The following is a 19,702-nucleotide window of genomic DNA, read 5'->3' as shown; positions in this document are numbered from 1 at the left end:
CTAAGTCACGGGTGCTCTGTTTTAGTTTTTCTTACCATCATGATAATGCATTCCATGTTGTGTTTTTGGGGTCCTTTTTATGTTTTTGGGTCAGGTCTTTGCTGCAAGTCGCAGGCTTCAGCGATTTGCTATTTCTGTTTAATGGTTCATGATGTAAACTGGCTCGGTTTGGCCAGTGGATATGAAGTCTTTGTCATTTTGGGTCTAGATTGTATGAAGTCCAAGAACTATAATGGACTCTGTCTCATGATACGGTTAAAGTTGCTTATGCTTGAGGATTGGCTTGGGCCTCCTCGCAGAAATTAAACCTCTGTACATATTTTCTTTTCCTTAATATAGCAGTAGTCTTAATTTAGAAAAAAAAATATGGTGCTTCCTCAAGTTCAGGTGGTGGTTCATAGCGTAGTTATTTGGGACCTTGGATGCTCTATGTGGTTGTGGTAAACGGTAATTCAATGCAGTGCGAGTGTGAAGAGGTTTCTGCAGTGCGGAACGACCACAGTTTGGCTTTTGTGGGATCTAATTTCTCTACCTAGCAAGTACATTCTTATCGTCATTCTTTTGATGATTTTCTTGAATAGTGATATAAGTTTTCTGGTTTCATTCCCTTGCTGGGCATGGTGCTGGGTTTGGTGTTTGCTGCAACCTGTGACAATCACCCTGAGGGGTTTGGTAGTCATACTGAGTGTTTTACGCCCCTGGGGATTCAGTGTCTGAGGATTCAGTGTTCTTAGTGTCTGTTAGTCATCCTGAGTGTTTTACGCCCCTGGGGATTCAGTGGCTGAGGATTCAGTGTCATGTCTGGGCAAGTGGCACAGGGTTGAATAACGTTAAGTGATTCACCTTCCATTGCTTGGATTTATAATATGTGAAGAGTGCAAATATTGTTCTAGGAACGCCTCGTTTGACAAAGATCTTGATGTTTCAGAATATTTTCTCTATTGGTGTGGGAAAGGAGGTTCGTTTGGATTTATAATATGTGAAGAGTGCAAATATTGTTCTAGGAGCGCGTCGTTTGACAAAGATCTTGATGTTTCAGACTATTTTTTCTATTGGTGTGGGAAAGGAGGTTCACTAATCCACTGTGACTCTTATGTGAAAAAGTGTTTTGTGAGAGGAAGAAAAAAGAAAATTATAACTAACTCACAATGGAGCTGCTTTTGCTGTGACCATAATCTGCTAAGCTTCACTGGAATATGACTACTATAATAAGGTTGTAGAGATAGCAAGCCACTCTCAGTCGGCTTCTGATAGCTATTCTCCATCTCCAGATGACAAAATTCCTGCTTTGGATGTTGGTAAAAGATGAAGCAGAAGTCAGAATATCTCCATCTATCTTATGTATCTTGAAACCTCACCAGATTCGTTGCAGGTTATTACTTTTCTATACACTACTACGCAGTCCTTGGATCTAGGTTTGAACACTGCCGTTATCGTAACACCGGTGAATGTACTACATTACTCGAGACAGTTTTCCAAATGGCTACCTTTTGATTTAGACCCTTTACCAGTTTTTATGTTTGAGGATGCTTCCAGGGAGAACACAAAGAGAGAAGGGTTATTAACAAAATGGAGGGAAAAAGGTGGAATTCTACTGATAGGCTATGCAGCATTTTGAAACTTATCTTTAGGAAATATGTGAAAGAAAAGGATATGGCAGATGATATTTGTAAGGCTTTGCAAAGTCGCCCTGATTTATTCATTTGTGCTGAGGCACACATGATAAAAAAACAGAAAGGCTGATATAACACAAGCATTAAAACAAGTGAAAACTCAAAGCCGAATTGCATTGACAGGTTCTCCTTTACAAAATAATTTGATGGAATATTATTGTATGGTAGACTTTGTAAGATAAGGATTCTTTCGAAAACAACCAGAGTTCAGAAACCGTTCCCAAAATCCCATAGAAAATGGGCAGAATGCTAATTCAGTTGCAGATGATGTGAAAATAATGAATCAAAGATCACATGTCATATATGAAAAGCTAAAAGGCTTTGTACAACCTATGTGCTTGAATCTGATGAAAAATGAACTTCCTCCAAAATGTGTATATGTGATATGTACACATCTTTCTCCATTACAGTGGCAGTTATACATCGGATTCCTAGAGATACATGGGTTTATGAAGAACGAAAAGATTGTGTAAAAGGGGCACATAGGAAATGCTTCTTCATTATTTAGCCCAGATTTGGAATCATTTAGGGTTACTGCAAATAGCCAAAAAGGGCAGAGACTCTCAACACGAAAATTTCATTTTGTATGAAGATTGTCAGTTATTAATCACTGTTCAGCATTCAGCTTAGTCAGTAGATAATAAATATCATTCGTTGCAGTTATTGTAGTCAGTAGATAATAAATATCATTAGGTGCAGTGATTGCTCATCTGTAGCTAAAGGTGTCTATAAATTGTAATGTTTAGTAGTGAAAGGAACAAGTTTTGTGAGCGTTGAAGCATGTGTTCTCCTTTGATTGAAGATTCTTGGCTGTGGCAAATTTGTGAAAGATGCCTGGGAAGATTAGTGAATCAGTGCAGAGAAAATCAATTTCCTCAAACTTGAAATCGTGTTGCTGTGTGAAATAAGCTGCCAGTTGAGTTGCTGTGTGAAAGATGCTGATGAGTAAGGCTGCCGTTGTAAGTTGGTGAGTGTGAAATAGTGTTGCTGTCGGTTGTAGTCGCTGTAAAAGTTGGTGAGTGTGAAATAGTGCTGCTGTCCGTTGTAGTCGCTGTAAAATTGAGCAGTGGTTTTCATCTTATTTGGTTGGGGCTCAGCCCCTGCATTTCAAAGCCCTTTGCTGTGGTAACATCCTTTTAAATTAAAGCCCTTTGTTTTATATGCCTTTTATGATTAAAATGGAGCACATCATTTTTTGAGATTGATGTTATGAAGTGTAATGAGAGAAGGGTTATACGTGCTTTTATAACTTGCTTTGAAATGACATTGCGAAGAGGAGAGAAACTATTGTGTGATTTAATGAGAGAAGGTTTTCATAAGGAAAAAAAAGATAAGTGGTTTGAGGATTATTAAAAATAAAAAGGTGTTTTTCTTGAAGTGAAGTTTAATATAAAGAGATTTTATTCTTTTTATGTGAAAAATTTATGAAATTTTATGAGGATTTTTTGACATCACTTTCCATGTGGTGAATTTGGGTGCATTTGGATTTAGATTTTGTGGCATTTTGTTGATTGGAAAAAGTTATTTTTCCCATCATATCAAATTTGTTGGTTGATATTTATTTGAATGAATCCACCAAACTTAATGGAAAAAATTATATTAATTGGAAATTCAAGTTGTTCACTATTTTAGAAGGTTATAATTTGTGGTCGATTGTGAGTGGAGATGGGCCAAAACCCACTATTGTAACTTCTATTCTAGATTGTGAAAAACGAGATAGGAAAGCAAAGGTGTTATTGCTTATGTCCTTAAAGGACAACATTATCCCTCATATCATAGATTGCAAGACATCAAAGGAAACCTCTGATATGTTGAAGGGTTTGTATGAAACAACAAATACAAACAGGATCTTGTTTTTGAAGGCTAAGCTTTTATCTCTAAAAATGGAAGGAAATGAAAATATAAGCAATTTCATATCTCATGTCAAAGATTGAAGTGATAAGTTAGGAGATATTGGTGAAAAGGTGTCTAGTACTCACTTAGTCACCATTACATTAAATGGCTTAGTGCAAGATTATCAAATTTTTGTTTCAAGTCTTTGAGCTAGATAGAAGCCCCCTACATTTGATAAATTGACAGGAATTTTTCTACAAGAGGACGAGAGGATGAAGAACTTTAACTTGGGCTCTAGTAGTTCAGATTTGGTGTTGGTAACCGAAGGCAAACATCCATACAGAGGAAAGCCATGGGACAGGAACAAAGGAGGCAAGTTTCAAGAAAAACATAAAGGTATGACATAGTCTAAGTTTCCAATGAATGATATGAGAAATGATGATTGTTATTATTGTGGCAAACCCCAAGGCATAATGGAAATTTTGTGGACAGAGACACCTCAATGAGTGATGGATTTAAAAACCTTAAATTGTTTATTTCTGGTGTTGCATTGTCTGTGGAAAATGATGATATGAATGATTGGTTCATTGATTCTGGTGCATCACTCCATATGTCTTGTAATAAGGAGTGGTTTGATGAATTTTATGAAAAAATTGATGGAACATATGTTTATATAGGAGATAATAGATCACTTAAAATTCAAGGTTATGGAGTAATAGGTGTGAATTTGCCTAATGGACAAGAGGGAGAGATCCATAATGTGATGTATGTTCTTGGTATCAAAAAGAATTTAATTTCTGTTTCTATTACTGCTCACCAAGATTTAAGGTGGAATTTGTTAAGTCATAGTGTGTAGTGAAAGACATTCAAGATCACTACAAGGTTATTGCCACAAGTACCGGAGTTGGAGGCTTGTATAAGTTGGATGTGACCAGGAAATTTCATTCAATATTGGCATCTACAACAATATCAACAGTAGAGTTATGGCATCAAAGGTATGGACATCTAAATCACAATGATTTAATGCTACTTCAAAGGAACATAATGGTTGAAGGTCTTCCTCGCTTGAAGAATGATCATGTTGAACGTGAATCATGTGTAATTGGCAAGCAACATAGGGAGGAATTTCCTATACATAAAGAAAAAAGGCAAAGGAAGATACTTGAATTAATTTATACTGATGTATGTAGATCTATGAAAACTAGATCTATTGTTGGAGCATGGTATTTTCTTATTTTTTTGGATGATAGATCTAGATCTACATGGGTTTATTTCATAGGAATGAAGAGTAATGTTTTTTAGTACTTTAAAGAGTTTAAGAGTATGGTGGAAAAACAAAATGGCAATTGCAATGAAATTGTGTGATCTGATCAGGGGGGAGAACATAAATCAAGAGAATTTAATCAATATTGTAAAAGCAATGGGATTCTACAATAATTTACAATACCACATACACTTCAGCAAAATGGAGTTGTTGAGACAAAAAATAGAACACTAGTTGAATTTGCACGTAGTATGCTTCAAGGTAAAAATATTTCTAATGGTTTTTGGGCTGAATCTATTGATACTGTTGTTTATTTAAAATAGGAGTCCAACCAAAAGTTTAGAGCTTAAAACACCTTTTGAAGCATTTTATGGGTACAAACCACAAGTGAGTCATTTAAGAGTTTTTGGTTGCAAGGAATTTGCTCATATTCCAAAAGATAAAAGAAGAAAACTTGATGCAAAGTCAATTAAGTGCATATTTATTGGTTATTGTGATTATCAGAAAGCATACAAGTTGTTTGACCCGAGTACTCATAGATTGCTTGCAAGTAGGGATGTGGTGTTTCATAAGAATGAAAATGAAGGTGATAAAAAGAATGATACTCGTGTATGGCATGATACTCATGATTATGTCAAATTAGATATAAGTGTTGAACAAGAACAAGAACAAGCACAAGAATAGGTACAAGTTCAAGAGAAAGGTGTATCAAGCAATCATGACACTCCAAGAAGAGGAGAGGAGACTCCGTAAAGTAGAAAGAAGCATGAAAGAAGTAAAAATCCAAGAAGGTCATCATGTCAAAGTCGGGTACCTATAAGGTATAAATATTATGCATTAATGTCTCTTGTTATGAATTTTGTATAACCTGCAAGCTATGAGGAAGCTAAAGAATATGAAGAATGGAGAGATGCAATGAATGAAGAATATGACTCTATAATGAAGAATCACACATGGCAATTAACATAATTCCGTAAAAACAAAGCTCCCATACGATGCAAATGGCTGTATAAATCCAAGTTTAATGTTGATGGAAGTATTGATAAACATACAGCTAGATTGGTTGCAAAAGGCTCTTCACAAAAGGAGGGAATTGATTATGAAGATACTTTTGCACTTGCAGCTAATTTGAACACAATTAGAATCATGATTGCATTAGAGACAAAATATAATTGGAAAATGCATTATTTAGATGTCAAATCTGCATTTTTGAATGGTGAGTTAAAAGAAGAAGTTTATTTGGTTCAGCCTGAAGGGTTTGTAAAACATGGGCAGGAGCATCTGGCTTGCAAGTTAAAGAAAGCTTTATATGTTTTGAAACAAGCACCAAGATCTTGGTATGTGAAAATTGATTCTTTCTTTTATAAGAAAGGTTTTATGAGAAGCAAAAATGATCCTAACTTGTACATCAAGGAAGATGAAGGTGGGAATGTTGCTTTAATATCTGTATATGTTGATGATCTTATCATAACAGGAAATGCATGCAAGTTTATTGAAGACATTAAAATTTAGTTGTCACATGTATTTGAGATGAATGATCTTGGTCAATTGCATTATTGTTTAGGTCTTGAAGTTTGGAGGGAATCTAGTAAGACATTAATCACACAAAGAAAATATACAAGGGAAATCCTTGAAAGGTTCAATTTGATTGAATGTAAGGAAATATCTACTCCTTTAGAATAGAATCTCAAATTGTGCAGTAATGATGGAACCAAAGAGGTGAATGGAACCTTGTATCATCAATTGGTGGGAAGTCTGAACTATCTCACCACTACTAGGCCAAATATATCATATTATGTCAGCATACTTAGTCAGTTCATGGCTAAGCCTTGTGAAAGCCACTAGAAAGCAGCAAAGAAAGTCCTTCGATATCTAAAAGGAACACTTAATTTTGGTATTATGTATATTGATGAACTTGATGTTGAGTTGTTAGGTTATTCTGATTCTGACTAGGCTAGAAATCTTGATGATAGGAATCCTACTACTCGGTACTTGTTCAATATCAGTTCAGGACCAATATCATCGAGCAATAAGAAATATCCAACTGTTTGCTTGTCATTCACTGAAGCTGAGTATAAAGTATTATGCAATGCTACCTATGAAGCAATATGGCTTAGAAGGATACTTGAAGATGTTGGAGAAACACAACAAGCACCTACAGTGATCGTATGTGAAAATCAAAGCACTATCAAATTGGCAAACAATCCTATATATCATGCAAGGACAAAACACATTGACACACAACATCATTTGGTAGGAGAAAAAGTGCAATCAAAAGAAATTGACTTATCATGTTGTAATACAAATGAAAATGTGGCTGACATATTCACCAAGCCTCTTGGAAAGGCTAAATTTGAAATGTGTAGAAGTAAGTTATGTGTTGTAGAAAATCCAAATTATGTTGTAAGCATAGCTGAGACTTAGACCAACACACAAGTTAACATGTAGGTCTTGATTAAGGGGAGGTGTCAGGTATTAATCACGAATGACACCGCTCACTGTTAAGACGACACCGATCATTGTTCAGTAATTAGTGTAATCAGTAGATAATAAATATCATTCGGTGAAGTTATTGCTCATCTCTAGCTAAATATGTCTATAAATTGCAATGTTTAGTGATGAAAGGAACAAGTTTTGAGTTTCAACTATGTTCTCTGTTAAGCGTGACTTCTTTAATGGAGATAAGATGAAAGGTAGAGTGGATTGAAAAATAAAATACAAAGATAATGATTTGGAAGAGGTGCCCCTGCAAGCTCATAAGTGATGGGAGAACATTATTCGAGATAAATCTTTTGAAAAAAATGATTATAGTGGTAATATGGTATTGTTGCTAGATCTCTCGGCCCTAAACTTTAAGCAAGATGATAGGGCATTGGTTTTCAGCCAAAGGCTAAGTACATTAGATCTTATTGAGTCATTCCTCACAAAATTACCTTGGGTTGGAAAGAAAGATCAATACTACAGGCAAGGTAAAGAATGGTATGTTGGAGAAATTAATTCCAACCACTTTCTATGGGTCATAAAAGTAAATCAAGGTGTCAAGGTGTTATAGTCAATTTTTTTTGAATTTAGACTAATTTAGACTAGTTGGATTGAGTTACACTTGAGTTCTAGTTTAGTCATTAATTATTATTGTTTTCTAAGTAATCTATTTAACTATTGATAACATGGTATTAGACTTCGGTCTCCATAAGACACTTTAAGAATAGTCGAGAGAAGGGGGTGAGACTGCATAAGATTCTTTGAAAAAATAGCGGAGAGTGCATGAGAAAACTGGCAATGCCTAACAAAAGTGAAAGAAAGATCACAAAATAAGAGACACATGGAAAAACTCCCCTAGGGTTAACCATTCCCTTGGCAGACAGGAATTAATGCACAATGATAACGATGCACACTAGTTTACCCATCAAACGAAAAACAGATAACCCTTACCTTCGCAAACAGGAAATACCATGCAATGTTAACGATGTGCACGAATTTACCCATCAAACGAAAAATGGATTCATTGTTACCACAACGAAGACATTCCTACAAAGGCAAGGAACGATGAAAATTGACATATCATCGAAGTGACGGGTTAAGCAAAGAGGAGATGGAAAATTCGTTACTCATCAGGTCTGACACGCTAAAGTTGGGATTTCATGTGAAACAGATGTGAATTTGGCAAAGGAAAATCATAGATCCGAAAGACATAAATCTAACAAATAAGGAGACAAATCTGCTACTACTGAAACACTCAAAATTGTTGGACCACAAAACTAGTGTTCAGTGAAGGCCACACTAACTAATAGGGCGACTGATGATAAATTTCATAATAAAGTTGGTATTTCATGTGAAACAGACTTGAATTTGGTTGAATTGAGGCTTTTGTGATCCATATCAAGTTTACTAAAGATTTTTCGATATATATATATATATATATATATATATTATTACATACATAGTAAAATAGTAAAAGTATTTTAAATATCTCTTACTTATATATATATATATATATATATATATATATATATATATATATATATATATATATATATATTTAAATAATACATAATTGTTATTGAAATATTTTATTTATGAATTATAGTGTTCATATTAAAATATATTAATATATATTTTTAAACACATCACTATTATTTAATTTTGCATTGCATTGAAATATTTTATTTATTAAGTACATAAAATTTTATTATTATTATTAATATATTTTAAATAAAACATATTAAGTTTATATTAAAAGTTAAGTAAAATAGACATATTTTTGTTGAATTGAGGCTTTTGTGATCCATATAAAGTTTATGAGAGATTTTTCGACCTAAATCACATGATATTTCATTTGTCGATGTGTTTCGAACCAAGTAATGTGGTTCATCATCAAGACAAGTTGAAGAATCAGATCTAGATATGCATGTTAAATAGCCAGAGCAGAGCATCCAATCACTAAATTCTAGACGAGGTAACGACTGTATTGACTTACAGCTAGATGAAATATCATGTGATTACGCCAAAAAACCTCTCACACATTTTTATTAACTTTCTATTATTCTTTTTTTTTTTAACATTGAAATATTTTATTATAGCTAACTTTGCTTATTTATTTTTTACATATTCCATACATTCAAAAATGAAAAAATAATAATCTTTTTCCATTTAATTATTTAATATAAAGTTCATGAAATTAAGTTATTTGACATTAATATTGAAAAATGTTATTTATAGCTAAGAGTCACATATTCTTTATAGCTCATTATAATATCAACAATGATTATTAAAAATAAAAAGGAGTTTTTTTTAAGTGAAGTTTAATATAAGGAGATTTTATTTTTTTTATGTGAAAAATTTATGAAATTTTATGAAGATTTTTTGAGATCACTTTCCATGTGGTGAATTTGGGTGCATTTGGATTTAGATTTTGTGGCATTTTGTTGATTTGGGAAAGTTTTTTTCAATCATACAAAAATTTTTGTTTCATACTTATTTGAATGAATCCACCAAACTTAATGGAGAAAATTATGTTAATTAGAAATTCAAGTTGTTCACTATTTTAGAAGGTTATAATTTGTGGTCCATTGTGAGTGGAGATGGGCCAAAACTCACTATTGTAACTTCTATTCTAGATTGGGAAAAATGAGATAGGAAAGCAAAGATGTTATTGCTTATGTCCTTAAAGGACAACATTATCCCTCATATCATAGATTGCAAGATATCAAAGGAAACATGGGATATGTTGAAGGGTTTGTATGAAACAACAAATACAAACAGGATCTTGTTTTTGAAGGCTAAGCTTTTATCTCTAAAAATGGAAGCAAATAAAAATATAAGCAATTTCATATCTCATGTCAAAGACTTAAGTGATAAGTTAGTTGATATTGGTGAAAAGGTGTCTAGTACTAACTTAGTCACCATTACATTAAATGGCTTAGTGCAAGATTATCAAATTTTTGTTTCAAGTCTTTGAGCTAGATAGAAGCCCCCCTACATTTGATGAATTGACAGGAATTTTTCTACAAGAGGACTAGAGGATGAAGAGCTTTAACTTGAGCTCTAGTAGCTCAGATTTGGTGTTGGTAGCCAAGGGCAAACATCCATACAGAGGAAAGCCATGGGACAGGAACAAAGGAGGAAAGTTTCAAGAAAAACAGAAAGGTATGACACGGTCTAAGTTTCCAATGAATGATAAGAGAAATGACGATTTTTATTATTGTGGCAAACCCCAGCATCATTCTAAAGATTGCTATAAAAGGAAATATAATGATTCTATGCAAAGTAACAGAAGGCATAATGGAAATTTTGTGGACAAAGACACCTCATTCAGTGATGGATTTAAATACCTTCAATTGTTTATTTCTGGTGTTGCATTCTCTGTGGAAAATGATGATATGAATGATTGGTTCATTGATTCTGGTGCATCACTCCATATGTCTTGTAATAAGGAGTGGTTTGATGAATATTATGAAAACATTGATGGAACATATGTTTATCTAGGAGATAATAGATCACTTAAAGTTCAAGGTTATGGAGTAATAGGTGTGAATTTGCCTAATGGACAAGAGAGAGATCCATAATGTGATGTATGTTCTTGGTATAAAAAAGAGTTTAATTTCTGCTTCTATTACTGCTGACCAAGATTTGAAGGTGGAATTTGTTAAGTCATAGTGTGTAGTGAAAGACATTCAAGATCACTACAAGGTTATTGCCACAAGTACGAGAGTTGGAGGCTTGTATAAGTTGGATGTGACCAGGAAAAGTCATTCAATGTTGGCATATACAACAATATCAACAGTAGAGTTATGGCATCAAAGGTATGAACATGTAAATCACAATGATTTAATGCTACTTCAAAGGAACATAATGGTTGAAGGTCTTCCTCGCTTGAAGAATGATCATGTTGAACGTGAAGCATGTGTAATTGGCAAGCAACATAGGGAGGAATTTCCCATACATAAAGAAAAAAGGCAAAGGGAAATACTTGAATTAATTCATAATGATGTATGTATATCTATGAAAACTAGATCTATTGTTGGAGCATGGTATTTTCTTATTTTTTTGGATGATCGATCTAGATCTACATGGGTTTATTTCATAAGAATGAAGAGTAATGTTTTTTAGTACTTTAAAGAATTTAAGAGTATGGTGGAAAAACAAACTGGCAATTGCAATGAAATTTTCTGATCTGATCATGGGGGAGAATATAAATGAAGAGAATTTAATCAATATTGTAAAAGCAATGGGATTCTACAATAATTTACAATACCACATACACCTCAGCAAAATGGAGTTGTTGACACAAAAAACATAACACTAATTGAATCTGCACGTAGTATGCTTCAAGGTAAAAAAATTTCTAATGGTTTCTGGGTTGAATCTATTAATACTGTTGTTTATTTAAAATACGAGTCCAACCAAAAGTTTAGAGCTTAAAACACCTTTTGAAGCATTTTATGGGTACAAACTACAAGTGAGTCATTTAAGAGTTTTTGGTTGCAAGGCATTTTCTCATATTCCAAAAGATGAAAGAAGAAAACTTGATGCAAAGTCAATTAAGTGCATATTTATTGGTTATTGTGATTATCATAAAGCATACAAGTTGTTTGACCCCAGTACTCATAGATTGATTGCAAGTAGGGATGTGGTGTTTCATAAGAATGAAAATGAAGGTGATAAAAAGAATGATACTCGTGTATGGCATGATACTCATGATTATGCCAAATTAGATACAAGTGTTGAACAAGAACAAGAACAAGCACAAGAATGGGTACAAGTTCAAGAGAAAGGTGTATCAAGCAGTCATGACACTCCAAGAAGAGGAGAGGAGACTCCACAAAGTAGAAAGAAACATGAAAGAAGTAAAAATCCAAGAAGGTCATCATGTCAAAGTTAGGTACCTATAAGGCATAAATATTATGCATTAATGTCTCTTGTTATGAATTTTGTATAACCTGCAAGCTATGAGGAAGCTAAAGAATATGAAGGATGGAGAGATGCAATGAATGAAGAATATGACTCTATAATGAAGAATCACACATGAGAATTAACATAATTTCATAAAAAAAAAGCTCCCATAAGATGCAAATGGCTGTATAAATCCAAGTTTGATGTTGATGGAAGTATTGATAAGCATAAAGCTAGATTGGTTGCAAAAGGATATTCAAAAAAGGAGGGAATTGATTATGAAGATACTTTTGCACTTGTAGCTAAATTGAACACAATTAGAATCATGATTGCGTTAGCGACAAAATATAATTGGAAAATGCATTAGTTAGATGTCAAATTTGCATTTTTGAATGGTGAGTTAAAAGAAGAAGTTTATTTGGTTTAGCCTGAAGGGTTTGTAAAACATGGACAAGAGCATCTGGCTTGCAAGTTAAAGAAAGCTTTATATGTTTTGAGACAAGCACCAAGATCTTGGTATGTGAAAATTGATTCTTTCTTTTATAAGAAAGGTTTTATGAGAAGCAAAAATGATCCTAACTTGTACATCAAGGAAGATGAAGGTGGGAATGTTGCTTTGATACCTATATATGTTGATGATCTTATCATAATAGTAAATGCATGCAAGTTTATTGAAGACATTAAAATTTAGTTGTCACATGTATTTGAGATGAAGGATCTTGGTGAATTGCATTATTGTTTAGGTCTTGAAGTTTGGAGGGAATGTGGTAAGACATTAATCACACAAAGAAAATATACAAGGGAAATCCTTGAAAGGTTCAATTTGATTGAATGTAAGGAAATATCTACTCCTTTAGAAAAAAATGTCAAATTGTGTAGTAATGATGGAACCAAAGAGGTGAATGGAACCTTGTCTCTTCAACTAATGGGAAGTATGAACAATCTCATCACTACTAGGCCAAAGATATCATATTATGTCAGCATACTTTGTCGGTTCATGGCTAAGCCTTGTGAAAGCCACTAGAAAGCAGCAAAGAAAGTCCTTCGATATCTAAAAGGAACACTTAATTTTGGTATTATGTATACTGATCAATTTGATGTTGAGTTGTTAGGTTATTCTGATTCTGACTAGGCTAGAAATCTTGATTATAGGAATCTTACTACTTCAATATCAGTTCAGGACCAATATCATGGAGCAATAAGAAATATCCAATTGTTTCCTTGTCATTCACTGAAGCTGAGTATAAAGTATTATGCAATGCTACCTATGAAGCAATATGGCTTAGAACGATACTTGAAGATGTTGAAGAAACACAACAAGCACCTACAATAATCGTATGTGACAATCGAAGCACTCAAATTGGCAAACAATCCTATATATCATGCAAGGACAAAACACATTGACACACAACATAATTTTGTAGGAGAAAAAGTGAAATCAAAAGAAATTGACTTATCATGTTGTAATACAAAGGAAAATGTGGCTGACATATTCACCAAGCCTCTTGGAAAGGCTAAATTTGAAATGTGTAGAAGTAAGTTATGCGTTGTAGAAAATCCAAATTATGTTGTAAGCTTAGTTGAGACTTAGACCAACACACAAGTTAACATGTAGGTCTTGATTAAGGGGAGGTGTTAGGTATTAATCACGAATGACACCGCTCAATGTTCAGAAAACACCGATCATTGTTCAGCAATCAGCGTAATCAGTAGATAATAAATATCATTTGGTGCAGTTATTTCTCACCTCTAGCTAAATATGTCTATAAATTGCAATGTTTAGTGATGAAAGGAACAAGTTTTGAGTTTCAACTATGTTCTCTGTTAATCATGACTTCTTAAATGGAGATAAGATCAAAGGTAGAGTGGATTGAAAAATAAAATACAAAGATAATGATTTGGAAGAGGTGCCCCTGCAATCTCATAAGTGATGGGAGAACATTGTTCGAGATAAATCTTTTGAAAAAAATGATTATAGTGGTAAGCTGGTATTGTTGCTAGATCTTTGGGCCCTAAACTTTAAGCAAGATGATAAGGCATTGGTTTTCAGCCAAAGGCTAAGTACATTAGATCTTATTGAGTCATTCCTCACAAAATTACCTTGGGTTGGAAAGAAAGATCAATACTACAGGCAAGGTAAAGAATGGTATGTTGGAGAAATTAATTCCAACCACTTTCTAGGGGTCATAAAAGTCAATCAAGGTGTCAAGTTGTTATAGTCAATTTGAATTTAGACTAATTTAGACTAGTTGGACTGAGTTACACTTGAGTTCTAGTTTAGTCATTAATTATTATTGTTTTCTAAGTAATCTATTTAACTATTGATAACATGGTATCAGACTTGGGTCTCCATAAGACACTTTAAGAATAGTCGAGAGAAGGGGGTGAGCCTTTATAAGATTCTTTGAAAAAATAGTGGAGAATGCATGAGAAAACTGGCAATTCCTAACAAAATTTAAAGAAAAGTAACCTTGAGATTTGTAACCAGATCGCATCCCATTCATGCTAGAAGAGAAAAGAGCATGAGAAGCCTCTTCTATTTTAAAAAGTCATCATTCCTGTTGCAAGAAAGACCACTGCTAAAAATTCATTAAATGGAAAGAAGTAGTTAGAAGTTTTCATTGACTTCTACTAAGCAACAACGTTATAACGTCCAAATAAAGTTTATGTAAGTTTTTGTTTCTTCTTTAATTCCCATGGAGAAACATAACAATGTCCACAAGTGGGTTAGCCATAATTTCTCCTAGTTAAAGAACAAAAAGTGAGAATTTTTCAAAGTTAAAATCCAGCATGAAATTTGAACCGTGTGTGAACATTTTTCCCCTCCAAATCTCAAGCGAAGAGAGCGAGCCAGAGATCGTTCAAATGTTTGGAAGGCCGCGAAGGTAAATTGTAGCCCTCTTTCCTTATGAGATATTGTGAGGTAAAAATTTTATGAAATGTAGTTATGTAATGTGCATTGGTTCTTATGAAATGAGCTTATGATAAAAGTCAACTTCATGTCACTGGTGTGAAATTCCATTTTAATGGCATGTGTTTTTGAAAAGGGGGGAAAGTAATTTGAAGTGTCATACTTGAATGGCTCGATTATGTTCATATCCATAAGCATGTGGATATCCATGAGCATATTCTTTATTTAAGAAAAAATTTCCAATCATCTTATTCACCCTCCTTTGTCATAATTTGAACCCTGAACAAAAATTTGGGTTCAATTGAAATTTGAAAATAAATTTGAGAGTTAGTTATGACTTTTAATTCAAATCTAGAGGGGTAAGTTGCAATGATTCATAAGAGAAACAATATTTTTTTTTTTTTAAAGTGGAAATCATTATCAAGTGTGTTCAACCTATATGTGAAGCATAGGCTAGGTAGCTATGGAAAAAACGAAGAGGATGAGAAAGTTGAAGCAACAACAAGATTTGTTTTAAGTCTATTTGAAAGGTTGGAAGACAAAAGGTAAAAGAATTCCTTCATATTGAAATGCATAAAAGAATGTGTAGATAACAACATTCCTCCCCTCATTGCAGATGTAAAGACAACCAAGAAAGCCTAGGATATCCTTGAGATGAGTTTTGGTGTATAAGTTGAGTATGAAGAGTTTGGTAAATTCCACTTGAAAGTGGATGACATTGATGATGGTTTGTTACTAGAAGCAGAGAAATATCACATAAATTCTTGTGAATGGCACTATGATCAGACACAAGTTGGTGATTATTGTGAAGAATTTGCTAAAGAAGTTGAAAAAGAGCACATAGATGTTCCTAAATCTCACTATGCATAGACACAGGTGGATGAAAATAAAGTGATTCCAGTGACAGATCTTTCTCATGACAATGAAAATGTCATTGGAGTATCCATTGGTATGATAAATTCAATAATTAAAATCACTAATGCTAGTTTTGATGAAGAACAATTAGCTGGAGGTGTGGTTGAAGATGATGCAACAAAAAAATCATATTGACATGATGTTATTTGGTGAGAGAAGCCCACTTGAGTCTGAAAACCAAGTGGAAGACAAGTTGTTTGCAGCAACATAGTTTAGTAAAGAAGCGGAATTAGAAAAGGAAAAGAAGGAAGTACAACAATAGAAAGCTATCATTACAAAGCAGAAAGAACAAAATCAATCTGGTTCTACAAATATTTGTAAACTTAACCTTGATTTTGAATGTCCATAAGTCACCAATCAGGATGGAGCAACAAAATTGGAATAAGAATTAACATTCCTTGAAGCATGGCTTGTAATACCATGTTTTGGTAAAGTATGCATAAATGTTGTAGAAATGAATGTTGAAGATAGCATGGATAATGAAAACAATAATGAAATTTCCATATTTTGGAGTTTTGAAGAGACACAATTCTATTCTCTTCTTATGTTGCAGAAAATTGATGAGAAGAATATTTAATATCGAAAGCACAGTACAGAAAATGACATGTGGTAGCAGTCCCCATACAAGTCAATTTTGGATGAAATTGAGGACATGCTTAAATAGCCTAGAACAATGGAATATTTGCACGAGAAAATGAAGAATTTGAATTTTGAAGCCTACAACAAAAAAAGGTTAAAACAATTTAGAGGATATAGTATTTGGAAAAAGAAAAAGGGAAATCCATCTGATGTCAATTGTAAGCCTGGTTGAGACTTAAACCATCAGGTATCTTAATTTATATTTTTTTGTGGTTGTAATTAGGGGGAGTGTTGGAGAAACTAATTCCAACCACCTACTAGGCATCATAAAGCTCAATCTGGATGTCATAGTCAATTTTAATTTAGTCGAGTTCGGTTGAGTTACACTTGAGGTCCAATTCAATAATTAATTATTGTTGTCTCCAATGTAATCTATTTAATTTCTTATAATATTGAGAAGATCACTTTCCTCCACATTTTTCATTTTTTAACATGGTGCAATATTGGTGGACACACTAGTGTCACCAAAAGGAAAAATATAGTAGAGAAAATTAGTAATCCTTCAAATAAAAAAGGTTAGTTGTGTTTTAATATCAACTAGAGATGGATCATTGGGTATAAATCTTTCAACAACTAATCAGGTCATAATTACTGATGGTTCCTGGAATCCAACACATGATCTTCATGCTCTTTTTCTTGTGTGAATATTTGGATAGAAGATTCATGGTTATGCTTATTTCTTGGATATTTCTTGGTTATGATCATGGTCTTGCAACAGGTGTTATCGATAAGCAACAGGTTCACAATTCCATGACTAAAGTAGCAGTTTTACTTCTATTCAATCTTAACGGTAATGACAATGTTGCGAATAATTTTGACGGAGAGAAAGACACATCTAGAGAATACATTAGAAGCACCGATTAATTATAATGAAAATACATCAGTTGATATGCTCAGTTCGTCACCAAACTATCTCCTGTTATGAATGCGTCACTTAAAGATCATTACTCAAGTTGGATTTCCACTTATCATGAACATGAGACTATTCTCCAGGGGAATCAAGATGAAATAATTTCCAAATAAGAGTAAGATATGGCATGGGAAAAATTTTAAAAGTTCATGGAATTAAAAAATATCAAGTAATCCATGGAAAGATCTATTGTTAGGTTGTTCCAAATAACAAATCAACATGCCGAAAAAAACACCAGAAATTATGACTTAAATCTGGGACAAGCCACAATGACAAATTTGAGTAAAAGGAATCCTGTTATGACCAAAATTTCAATAGTGGTGACAAAATTATAGTATAGAGCATAAACTAGAAATCTAATAACATGGTTCATCCTATGGAATAGAGATGGCACAACAATGACATTGTCCCAATATGAATTAGAAATGTAATAATAATAGTCATGCAAATCCCATGTTTCATAGTGAAGTGAAGCTCCCAAATAAAGTTACACATGATGATTGTGGTAAAGAGATTAGTTAGGAACACTTGGTCAAAGGAGGCAATAGCAAGTAGTTCATGTTCCCCTCTAAAGCTTTTTTATAAATGTTCCCACATCCTGTAAAAATATTATATTATATTTTTCATGATAGCATGTATTCGTATCCAGTTAAGGATATTTCAAGTGGTTCTATATTTTATGGGAATTATAATTATGGAATTTCTCTATTTGTTTCTAGAACAAAAAAAAAAAAAAAAACTTATTGGAATTTATGAAATGAAAGCATTATATTAATGACAAAAATTAACAAGCATTCTTGACTCAGACTTATCCAAGAACACAACAGAACATAGATATAAACATAAACACAGGGATGTGTTAGAAATAAAACTTCATTTCATTAACATGAGAGAGCTAAAGTATGCTTGCATACAAAATGGAAATAAACTAGCTCAAGCGATGGTAGCTTATCTCTAAGAAGATATGTGGTCGCTACATGCCTCTAAACTATGTTACAATGAGTCTCAAGGGCCTTTTTATTTTGAACAAAAAAGGGAAACCCTAAACAAACAAACAAAAACCTAACCCTAGGAGATGGAAAGCCAAGAGTTTATGGGTGCCATTGGAGTTGGTTGGGCAACCAACTTGTTGGGGTCTTAACTTAGCCATATGATCTTTGTTTTGTGTGTATGATACCTTGTTAGAAATATATCTCTGAGTACTACAAGATTTTCTTTTGTAGGCTTGCGGTGGACCTCAAAAAAAATCCCATTTAGAGGGTTAAAATAGCTTTGGATGTTCACGACCTGAAAAACTACGAAAAATTGTAAATGCTGCTATAATGAAGGAAATTGATGAAACAGGCTAGGGTCTACATGGAATAGGAGGGTGCCCACCAATATCCACCTGGATTAATTCCCCACAACATCCATGTCAAATAGTAGGCTTTTTCCATGATATGAGTAATTCCCAACTACGTGCCCACAACTAGTCCTAGAAGGTGTTTTCCTAAGATTGGACACTAAGGTTACCTTTGTCCCATAGGGTAAATTGAGTCTTTAGCTTCTTGGTGATAAACCATGACACAAAATTCCCTACCACGAGTTCGACATCCTTGAGGAGAACTACTCACGCTATGATCTAGCCTAACCCCCTTTAAATCGCGTTTCTCACGTGCTCCGACTTTGGACCGTGGTATGGTGAAGGATTTTAAGCTCCCTAATATGTCAAATTTGCATATCTTAATGTAAGAAATCAATGGATGTTATTGGAAGCCTATCCAACTTATTTTACACCTAACTACAAAGATTATTTTGGCCCTGGTGCCTATGTGGGCTTAATCTATGTGAGTTAAGTTATTAAGGTCGATTGCTTCAAGTATTGGCTTGGCAGTGTTAACCAAACTCACATCCGCTTAGGGTGTGCATGCGTGAAAAATGTGTCCAGTGGATTATTTAATTAAGCATGTTTTGATTATGTTAATGATGTTAAAAATAAAGTGCATGACCTATAAATAATACTAAAAATGGAGAGTAAATAGACATCATAGTGAAGCACACAGCCCCCCACACAAGAATAAAATCAAGCAACAAAATAAAAGAGGGAAAAATAAACTCAAGGATGCACAAAATGGTAAAAAGATCTAATGACTTAGGGACTCATCTAAAGGACAAAGTTTGTTGAA

At 33.6% G+C, this 19,702-nt stretch overlaps 1 pseudogene; it reads left to right on the top strand.

The window, feature by feature from the left end:
• The first annotated feature begins 1,339 nt into the window (after positions 1 to 1,339).
• On the top strand, positions 1,340 to 17,872 carry LOC149215064 (protein CHROMATIN REMODELING 20 pseudogene; annotated as a pseudogene).
• The last annotated feature ends 1,830 nt before the right edge of the window (positions 17,873 to 19,702 follow it).

The sequence above is a fragment of the Pinus tabuliformis genome, chromosome 1_1 (assembly GCF_031772625.1).
Source record: "Pinus tabuliformis cultivar Carrire ecotype Pingquan chromosome 1_1, CPIR1, whole genome shotgun sequence".
In the NCBI taxonomy this organism is placed as follows: domain Eukaryota; kingdom Viridiplantae; phylum Streptophyta; class Pinopsida; order Pinales; family Pinaceae; genus Pinus; species Pinus tabuliformis.
Note: the sequence above shows the minus strand (reverse complement) of the source record. Positions and strands in the feature narration are given on the sequence as shown.